Genomic DNA, 11,792 nt, shown 5'->3' with positions numbered 1-11,792 from the left:
GAACCGTCACAGGATGGAGAGTTTGTATAGATTATAGGCGATTAAATGAAGCGACAAGGAAAGACCACTTCCCTTTACCCTTCATTGATCAAATGTTAGAAAGATTATCCGGTCATAAATTTTATTGTTTCTTAGATGGTTTTTCAGGTTACTTTCAAATACCAATAGCACCAGAAGACCAAGAGAAAACAACTTTCACATGTCCCTACGGAACTTTTGCATATCGACGCATGCCATTCGGTCTATGTAATGCGCCTGCAACATTTCAACGTTGTATGGTCGCCATTTTCCATGATATGATCGAAAAGACAATGGAAGTCTTCATGGACGACTTTTCCATCTTTGGAGACTCATATGACCAATGCCTCGATAATCTTGAACGAATGCTATCCCGATGTGAGGAAACTAACCTCGCCCTTAACTGGGAAAAATGCCATTTCATGGTAACAGAGGGAATAGTACTCGGTCACAAAATCTCAAGCGAAGGAATGGAAGTTGATCGAGCAAAAATAGAAACTATTTCTCGATTACCTCCTCCATCCTCCGTGCGAGCAATCAGAAGTTTCCTAGGACATGCCGGATTTTATAGAAGGTTTATCAAAGACTTTTCAAAAATTTCAAGACCTCTAACAAAATTACTTGAAAAAGATGCACCATTCATCTTTGACAAGGAATGCAATCAAGCATTTCTAACCCTCAAGGAAATGCTAGTCAATGCACCCATCATGATAGCGCCAGATTGGAAATTTCCTTTCGAAATCATGTGTGATGCAAGTGACTTTGCTGTTGGAGCAGTCTTGGGACAAAGAAAAGAAAAGCATTTCCACCCAATTTATTATGCTAGTAAAACTCTTAATGACGCACAAGAAAATTATACAACTACAGAAAAAGAATTACTAGCAGTGGTATTTGCTTTTGATAAATTTCATTCTTATCTTGTTCTTTCTAAAACAGTAGTCTATACAGACCATGCAGCCATCAGGTACCTCTTCAAGAAGCAAGACGCAAAACCCCGTTTGATCAGATGGATTCTACTCCTCCAAGAATTCGACATTGAAATCAAGGACAAAAGAGGAGCAGAAAACACTGCTGCAGATCATCTCTCGCGCTTAGAAGACCCAGCTTTGGAAACAACCAGAGACGAGCAAATCAATGAGAAATTTCCCACGGAATCCTTGGAAATGATGGAAAGTAGACAAGAACCATGGTATGCCGACTACGCTAATTTCTTAGCTAGCAGTATAGTCACCAAAGGATGGCCACATCATCAAAGAAAGAAATTCTTTGCTGATGTAAATCATTACTTTTGGGAAGACCCCTATCTTTTCAAAATGTGTGCCGACCAGCTAATCCGAAGGTGTGTCCATCGTAATGAAGCACGAAGAATTCTCCGTCATTGTCATGAAGGTCCATACGGAGGACATCATGGTGCCTCAAGTACCGCACGAAAGGTATTTGATTCGGGATTTTACTGGCCAACCATTTACAAGGATGCACAAAACCTTGTAAAGACATGTGATGCCTGCCAGAGATCAGGTAATATTTCTTCCAAAAACGAAATGCCTCAAAACGGCATTCTCGTCTGTGAAATCTTTGATGTGTGGGGACTCGATTTCATGGGACCTTTCCCACCTTCAAAGGGAAACAAATATATACTTGTGGCAGTCGATTACTTGTCTAAATGGGCAGAGGCCGAGGCTCTTCCAACAAATGATGGGAGAGTAGTGGTAAAATTTCTGAAAAAACTGTTTTCTCGCTTCGGGACACCAAAGGCTTTAATAAGTGATAGAGGTACCCATTTTTGCAATCATCAACTCGAAAAAATATTAACAAGGTATGGGGTCTATCACCGGGTCTCAACAGCATATCACCCTCAAACAAATGGGCAAGCCGAAGTGACTAATCGAGGTTTAAAACGAATACTTGAAAAGACCGTAGGAATAAATAAAAAAGAATGGGCCGACAAGTTAGACGACGCTTTATGGGCTTTTCGAACTGCTTATAAAACCACTATAGGCACAACCCCATATAAACTCGTCTATGGAAAAAGTTGTCACTTGCCAGTAGAAATAGCTCACAAGGCCTACTGGGCAATAAAAAACGTAAACTTAGATTTAGAAAATGCAGGTAAAAATCGATTCTGTCAAATAAATGAATTAGACGAGCTAAGGAATTATGCATATTCTAACTCCGAAATTTATAAAGAAAGAATGAAAAATTTACATGATAAATATATTAAATCTAGTGAATTTCGGGTTGGAGATCAAGTTCTATTGTTTAATTCACGACTTCGGTTATTTCCTGGTAAGCTAAAATCTAGGTGGTCAGGACCTTTTTCCGTCACCCATGTTTTTCTACACGGTGCAGTAGAAATTAAAACTCGAAATGGGACACCATTTAAAGTCAATGGCCAACGGCTGAAACTCTACCGAGGATCCATTGAGGATGAGGAAGAGGAGATCTCACTTCAAACGGTTAACGAATAGACTCATACCCGACATGTTACAGGTAAGTGTACGTTTAAGAACCGGTAAATCTTCTAGCCATTTTTCAGAAATAAGGGGCATTCACACGAGCACATATAAAAAAAAATTTAAAACTTTGCTAGGCACGGGGCCGTGTCCGCTGGACACGGGGCCGTGTCGAGGCGACTGTGTTACGCCCTAATTCGTATTTGTCAAAAGTCGCAGCGGAAATTCGTGCCATAAAATTTCTTTCATTACAAACATCTTGACTTACTTGAAAGTTCGTTTTAAAATGTATCTTTTACAAAGATAAAATATAAGTCATGTTTACTAATAGTACATACTTAATTATTCCCGTACAATCTAGCTCGTGACTCGGTCTTCGATCTCTAATTCTTGTGATAATCCGCCCGTTATCCGTATAACCTGCACTCACCACATACATTCATAACATTAGTACACATTATATAAACAAGATTCATTCGCGTACACTTCACATTTCGTCATCTTTCAAACTTTAAGCATTTCATATGCGTATCCATTTCCTGGTGAGGCTTCAATAATGTACCTGCATTACTTTTCATTCTCAAGGTGCACCATTAATAACGTTAGCCCTCAACGTGACTAAATTATGCATACATGCGTAATTACATACATACATACACATCTACATACGTACATATCTTCCCTACAATTTTACATACGTGTATACTCTCATACATGTCTTATTACATACATACATATACTTCTACATACGTACGTACCTTTCCTACATCTTTACATACATACATACGCTCGTACATATCTTTATACATACATACATGCACATCTATATACGTACAAACCTTTCCTACATCATTACATACATGCATACACTCGTACATATCTTTATACATACATACATGCACATCTATATACGTACAAACCTTTCCTACATCATTACATACATGCATACACTCGTACATATCTTTATACATACATACATGCACATCTATATACGTACAAACCTTTCCTACATCATTACATACATGCATACACTCGTACATATCTTTATACATACATACATACATACATACACATCTACATACGTACAAACCTTTCCTACATCATTACATACATGCATACACTCGTACATATCTTTATACATACATACATACACATCTACATTTGTTCATACCCTTCCTACGTCATTACATACATGCATACCTTTATGTACACGTACTAGATCACGCGTACCTCTTACATAATCATACATTATTTACATGGGTCTTAGACTTAGCTTTATAGCTCATAAACATCTAAGGAACCATCAAAATCATGTTTGGAAGGTCCGCCGTAGACCACGGATGACAAACCGAAGCCTACGATACATTAAATAACTTAAATAACAAGATTTCAGCTTTTGGAACTTGGGGAGGCCGTCGCCGACGCCCCTAGGGCCGTCGGCGACGGGCCTTGCATTTACCCGTAGCCCAAAAACCCGTAGACAGGAGATTAACCCGTCAGCACAAAAATTCACTTTCTGGAGCCCGTCGGCGACGCCCCCATACCCGTCGGCGACGCCCTCTAGAAACTGCAGTTTTCTGCAGTTCCGTTTCGTCGTCCGTACGCACTAAAAGGCGCATAACTTCTGAACCGTTTACCCGTTTAACCTCCCGTTTCTTCCTACATGCTTGTAAATTCACATTCTATCATATCAACTTAAAATCCTACCTCCGGATTAAGGAATTTCTTAACTTACGTGCATTCGACATATTACCCTTTTCTAACTATTTGACCCGTTCGTGCATTTATCAACATAATCTGATTACTTAACCTCGACTCCTCATGAACCTTTTCATATCAACGTCATTTATCATAGAGGATTAAATTCTTGGATGTCTTACCTATTTTTAACATATTTTTGGTCAGAAGCTTACCTTGACCCGTTATGGGTATTTATGCATTAAGTAGTTTATGACATACAAAAACATACTCCACATTTTCATGCTTGACCAAAATATTATACTAATCGAATATCTTGATTCCAAACGACTTCTAAGGTCGTTTGCCCGATATACCTATCAAGGGCATTTTAGTCAATTATGCTATATCCTTAATAACAAAGGAATTTCTTGCATGAGTAACCAATCTCACTACTTAGCTACAATTTCTTAATCACACCTGCCTAGCTTGGATCAAACTAAGATCCGTTTAATACTTTATTGACATCATACAACTCATTCCTATTTGACCTCAATTATCACATATAATTAGATTGCATATAACATTACATAACAACTAAGAAGTGATTGCGGAGTCACTTACCTTAAGCGTTCGTGTTCAAGCTTGCTTCCTCACCTCCTCATGACCCGTTAGCGTTCCGTTCTTGAGTCCATGCTAATGTGATCCCTATCCTTTCATGTCATTACAATCACATTATGGTTAGCGCAAATGCTCATTCATACTAACATTCATTTCCTTCCATTCATATATTACTTGCATTTTTATTAACCAAATACCACATACATAAGGCATAGACTAAAAGTTACCTTGTTCCACATTCACGCAACTCAATCATCATCGTACACGACGTGTAGATCATCTAGTACATAACACATTACTTCTCTACTATTATAATTGTGTCCGAAAGGCTAACCATGTTATTCATTCATTGTTGACTTTCAAAAAGTCAACTGTCTTACTTACACACTTTCAACTTATGAACATGTATCCATCTTAATATGGTAGAGCATAGTATTAACATTATACGCATTTCATGATCGTATTATATGACATATTAAACTACATGATCACCTAATTATATACACATGTACATACATAATCCATTTCTTCCACACCAACGTTTTCATATCTTCACAACTAACACCTTAACTCATACTTAGCTAACCCAACATCATTTCAACATAGCCTCCGCATGAACTATATCTAAAACGCACTTCTCATGTTAGTTTACTATCAAATACATTATTATCACGTTCTATATATAATTACCTATTACTTGCATACAATTTCACACATCATTTCCATTTAGACATTTCATCAAACACTTGGTGTGCGTACAACTTTCTAAGCCTAATGTACAAGTATTTTATGCATAATATTACAAGTTCATATCAAGATCATCAAGTTCCACTAGAATCATAAAATTCTCATAATATACCCAAATTAACTAACAATTACTCATTACATACAACATCATACATGAATTTTACACAACAATTAAACATGTATGATTATCCATATCATCATCTTTACTACTACAAGTGGGTTTCATCCAAAATCATCAAATTACTTAGAATCTTGCATAGTTCATGTTCTATATGGTGATTCTAACACATGTACATGATCAATTTCGTACAATTTCATGGATTGTTCATAACCCACTTCATAGCAAGATCATTAAATCGTAAATTACAACTTACCACATGTTTAATAGGGCTAGATCATCAAGAAAACGTGTTCATGCATTAGTTTAGGCTGAAATCCTTCTTCAATTTGATGGTTTCTTGAGGGTTAGGGTTTACACCCCTCACTCCCTTCCCCTGATCGTTCTCACGCACACACACACCATGTGTGTGTGAGATTTTTGTTTTAATTAAATTCACTTTCAACTTTGGCAATCCTAGTCCCTCAAGTTCATTACCCATCATAGTTACCACAAGTTTCAATCCTTTACTTAATTTGCTAGGCATTTAACTAGGTTTACTAACCTAGTTATTATACCCCCTTTTGTTAAACATGATAACAAACTAGCAAATTAATAATTCGGTTTTGGGGCGTTACAAGTCTACCCCCCTTAAATGAGGTTTCGTCCCCGAAACCTTTCTCACTTCCATTTATACATACACCTATCATGTTTGACTTCTTCTTAACAAATCTATACTTCCCATGCTATACTTCCACGTAACCTTCTCATTTCCTTGACCGGTTAGTAATAGTTCATCGTCCCTATATATTCAAACCTATATTAATGCTTACTTATAAAGGCATTCATTACATCCTTTAATGTTTTAAATCCGTCCCACGGATTTAAACGTAACATCCATACCCTTCATTCCTTCTATATTTGAATCCATCTAGCGGTTTCAAACATGTCATTCTTACCTTTTCTTTCTTACATGTGTTTAACAAAAACTTAAAGTTTTACCTACCTTTAGCAACAAGGTTTTAAGGTTAGTCATCTTAGTTGTCGAATCATAATTACTTCATTTTAGTTCTATTCATATAGGAGCTTTCTTCTTTCTTACACATTCAACTACCCAAGTAAATGGGGTTCGGCATAAACGCTCTCAATGAGAGTTAAGCATACACATTCGACTACCCAAATAATTGGGTTTCGGCATAAACACTCCCAACGAGAGTTAAGCATACACATTCCATTACCCAAATAACTGGGTTTGGCATAAACACTCTCAACGAGAGTTAAGCATACATATTCCACTACCCAAATAACTGGGTTTGGCATAAACACTCTCAACGAGAGTTAAGCATACATATTCCACTACCCAAATAATTGGGTTTTTCGCTTTTAATCATAACTTCTTCTTTCAATCCGTATAACAGATTAAGCTTCTAGCATTCATTAGAGCATTCAAAATCACCCGTTCAAAACGGATGGTAGCTTATTCTTATTCGACTTGTTCGCTAGAACCGGTCGACTCGCATAACTTTTCATAACCTTCGTTAGCATAACTAAATCCGCAATGGATTTGCTATTTCGCATTTGCTACAACACAGCGCCCACCTGCTACCCGGTTCTACCGGACATACCTGCAATAATTGCCACGGTCTCACGAACGTCATATGCTTCTTGCGTACTGGCCAGGTGCGCAATTCACACACTAGTTTCGTGCCTTCGTGTAATCATCGCCTTATGCCCGAGAAATGGGTTTCAGTTTCGTGCATATTTCTAAAACTCCCCCAAGACCACATCATTGTCTTTCGTTTAATAATTACTCTCCCAAGGAGACCCCTTTCCCTTTCTTTTGACATCGGTACTCAAACATATTAGTAGTGTGTACCTGGGGTTAATTGCCTATTTGCACCTTTGCCCGCCTTAGCGTTCATCCTATCCTGCATTCACGGATCATCCTCTCCCAATTCTTAAGCTTACCTTGCACATAACATACTATTAGTTCCCTTCAAATACATAACCTAACACATACTTACATTTGCTTTTGCCTTTAGGCCTCGATCGAGTCTTGGATTGTACGGGTTCTTGGTCACGAGAGCACACCGGTTTGAGTTCAAGCATTTGTCTCCTTTTACTTGATTCTCTCAAACCAGGGCTCTGATACCAACTTGTTACGCCCTAATTCGTATTTGTCAAAAGTCGCAGCGGAAATTCGTGCCATAAAATTTCTTTCATTACAAACGTCTTGACTTACTTGAAAGTTCGTTTTAAAATGTATCTTTTACAAAGATAAAATATAAGTCATGTTTACTAATAGTACATACTTAATTATTCCCGTACAATCTATCTCGTGACTCGGTCTTCGATCTCTAATTCTTGTGATAATCCGCCCGTTATCCGTATAACCTGCACTCACCACATACATTCATAACATTAGTACACATTATATAAACAAGATTCATTCGCGTACACTTCACATTTCGTCATCTTTCAAACTTTAAGCATTTCATATGCGTATCCATTTCCTGGTGAGGCTTCAATAATGTACCTGCATTACTTTTCATTCTCAAGGTGCACCATTAATAACGTTAGCCCTCAACGTGACTAAATTATGCATACATGCGTAATTACATACATACATACACATCTACATACGTACATATCTTCCCTACAATTTTACATACGTGTATACTCTCATACATGTCTTATTACATACATACATATACTTCTACATACGTACGTACCTTTCCTACATCTTTACATACATACATACGCTCGTACATATCTTTATACATACATACATGCACATCTATATACGTACAAACCTTTCCTACATCATTACATACATGCATACACTCGTACATATCTTTATACATACATACATGCACATCTATATACGTACAAACCTTTCCTACATCATTACATACATGCATACACTCGTACATATCTTTATACATACATACATACATGCACATCTATATACGTACAAACCTTTCCTACATCATTACATACATGCATACACTCGTACATATCTTTATACATACATACATACATACATACACATCTACATACGTACAAACCTTTCCTACATCATTACATACATGCATACACTCGTACATATCTTTATACATACATACATACACATCTACATTTGTTCATACCCTTCCTACGTCATTACATACATGCATACCTTTATGTACACGTACTAGATCACGCGTACCTCTTACATAATCATACATTATTTACATGGGTCTTAGACTTAGCTTTATAGCTCATAAACATCTAAGGAACCATCAAAATCATGTTTGGAAGGTCCGCCGTAGACCACGGATGACAAACCGAAGCCTACGATACATTAAATAACTTAAATAACAAGATTTCAGCTTTTGGAACTTGGGGAGGCCGTCGCCGACGCCCCTAGGGCCGTCGGCGACGGGCCTTGCATTTACCCGTAGCCCAAAAACCCGTAGACAGGAGATTAACCCGTCAGCACAAAAATTCACTTTCTGGAGCCCGTCGGCGACGCCCCCATACCCGTCGGCGACGCCCTCTAGAAACTGCAGTTTTCTGCAGTTCCGTTTCGTCGTCCGTACGCACTAAAAGGCGCATAACTTCTGAACCGTTTACCCGTTTAACCTCCCGTTTCTTCCTACATGCTTGTAAATTCACATTCTATCATATCAACTTAAAATCCTACCTCCGGATTAAGGAATTTCTTAACTTACGTGCATTCGACATATTACCCTTTTCTAACTATTTGACCCGTTCGTGCATTTATCAACATAATCTGATTACTTAACCTCGACTCCTCATGAACCTTTTCATATCAACGTCATTTATCATAGAGGATTAAATTCTTGGATGTCTTACCTATTTTTAACATATTTTTGGTCAGAAGCTTACCTTGACCCGTTATGTGTATTTATGCATTAAGTAGTTTATGACATACAAAAACATACTCCACATTTTCATGCTTGACCAAAATATTATACTAATCGAATATCTTGATTCCAAACGACTTCTAAGGTCGTTTGCCCGATATACCTATCAAGGGCATTTTAGTCAATTATGTTATATCCTTAATAACAAAGGAATTTCTTGCATGAGTAACCAATCTCACTACTTAGCTACAATTTCTTAATCACACCTGCCTAGCTTGGATCAAACTAAGATCCGTTTAATACTTTATTGACATCATACAACTCATTCCTATTTGACCTCAATTATCACATATAATTAGATTGCATATAACATTACATAACAACTAAGAAGTGATTGCGGAGTCACTTACCTTAAGCGTTCGTGTTCAAGCTTGCTTCCTCACCTCCTCATGACCCGTTAGCGTTCCGTTCTTGAGTCCATGCTAATGTGATCCCTATCCTTTCATGTCATTACAATCACATTATGGTTAGCGCAAATGCTCATTCATACCAACATTCATTTCCTTCCATTCATATATTACTTGCATTTTTATTAACCAAATACCACATACATAAGGCATAGACTAAAAGTTACCTTGTTCCACATTTACGCAACTCAATCATCATCGTACACGACGTGTAGATCATCTAGTACATAACACATTACTTCTCTACTATTATAATTGTGTCCGAAAGGCTAACCATGTTATTCATTCATTGTTGACTTTCAAAAAGTCAACTGTCTTACTTACACACTTTCAACTTATGAACATGTATCCATCTTAATATGGTAGAGCATAGTATTAACATTATACGCATTTCATGATCGTATTATATGACATATTAAACTACATGATCACCTAATTATATACACATGTACATACATAATCCATTTCTTCCACACCAACGTTTTCATATCTTCACAACTAACACCTTAACTCATACTTAGCTAACCCAACATCATTTCAACATAGCCTCCGCATGAACTATATCTAAAACGCACTTCTCATGTTAGTTTACTATCAAATACATTATTATCACGTTCTATATATAATTACCTATTACTTGCATACAATTTCACACATCATTTCCATTTAGACATTTCATCAAACACTTGGTGTGCGTACAACTTTCTAAGCCTAATGTACAAGTATTTTATGCATAATATTACAAGTTCATATCAAGATCATCAAGTTCCACTAGAATCATAAAATTCTCATAATATACCCAAATTAACTAACAATTACTCATTACATACAACATCATACATGAATTTTACACAACAATTAAACATGTATGATTATCCATATCATCATCTTTACTACTACAAGTGGGTTTCATCCAAAATCATCAAATTACTTAGAATCTTGCATAGTTCATGTTCTATATGGTGATTCTAACACATGTACATGATCAATTTCGTACAATTTCATGGATTGTTCATAACCCACTTCATAGCAAGATCATTAAATCGTAAATTACAACTTACCACATGTTTAATAGGGCTAGATCATCAAGAAAACGTGTTCATGCATTAGTTTAGGCTGAAATCCTTCTTCAATTTGATGGTTTCTTGAGGGTTAGGGTTTACACCCCTCACTCCCTTCTCCTGATCGTTCTCACGCACACACACACCATGTGTGTGTGAGATTTTTGTTTTAATTAAATTCACTTTCAACTTTGGCAATCCTAGTCCCTCAAGTTCATTACCCATCATAGTTACCACAAGTTTCAATCCTTTACTTAATTTGCTAGGCATTTAACTAGGTTTACTAACCTAGTTATTATACCCCCTTTTGTTAAACATGATAACAAACTAGCAAATTAATAATTCGGTTTTGGGGCGTTACAGACTGTCGGGATAAAACCCTCTTTTCCTATCAGTTACACCATTCCACACGCCCCGTTTAGCCGAAAACGCTCTGGTTTGAGGCGATTTTCTGCAGATTTTCAACGTCACCACCGAATCTAACAACGTCAAGGTATGATTCTATCCTCCTTAGTAGTTAGATTAGTTACTTGCATGTAGTTAAAACATCAAAAATTGGGGAAAAATCTAGGGTTCTTCATGTTCATCCGGATCGAACTCAAAATTTTTGATGAAATTTGTTAGTAGTAGTTTAGATTAGAGTAGTAGAAAGTAAATAAGCATGTATTGTTGATAGATTTGTCCGATTTCCAACTAAAACACCAAACCCTTGTTCTTGAACCGAAAAACACGAAATTGAAAGGGTAAACGGTTTGTTTTGGGAAAAATGACACTTAGGGTTT

General features: G+C 37.0%; 2 long non-coding RNA genes across 2 annotated transcripts; both read right to left on the bottom strand.

Annotated features, from left to right (window-relative positions):
• Positions 1-2,790: 2,790 nt before the first annotated feature.
• On the bottom strand, positions 2,791-6,002 carry LOC110872587. Its single transcript, XR_002554545.2, has 3 exons — positions 5,891-6,002; positions 4,773-4,861; positions 2,791-2,891 (listed from the first exon to the last, which is right to left on the bottom strand). It is a non-coding gene; the product is annotated as an uncharacterized LOC110872587 (long non-coding RNA).
• A 1,894-nt stretch (positions 6,003-7,896) lies between these two features.
• Positions 7,897-11,320, bottom strand: LOC110938066. The gene is made up of 3 exons (XR_002591180.2): positions 11,011-11,320; positions 9,893-9,981; positions 7,897-8,007 (listed from the first exon to the last, which is right to left on the bottom strand). It is a non-coding gene; the product is annotated as an uncharacterized LOC110938066 (long non-coding RNA).
• Positions 11,321-11,792: the final 472 nt, after the last annotated feature.

Source organism: Helianthus annuus, chromosome 1 (genome assembly GCF_002127325.2).
Source record: "Helianthus annuus cultivar XRQ/B chromosome 1, HanXRQr2.0-SUNRISE, whole genome shotgun sequence".
Taxonomy (NCBI): Eukaryota; Viridiplantae; Streptophyta; class Magnoliopsida; order Asterales; family Asteraceae; genus Helianthus; species Helianthus annuus.
The sequence above is the reverse complement of the archived record's forward strand: the minus strand, read 5'-3'. Positions and strand labels throughout refer to the sequence as shown.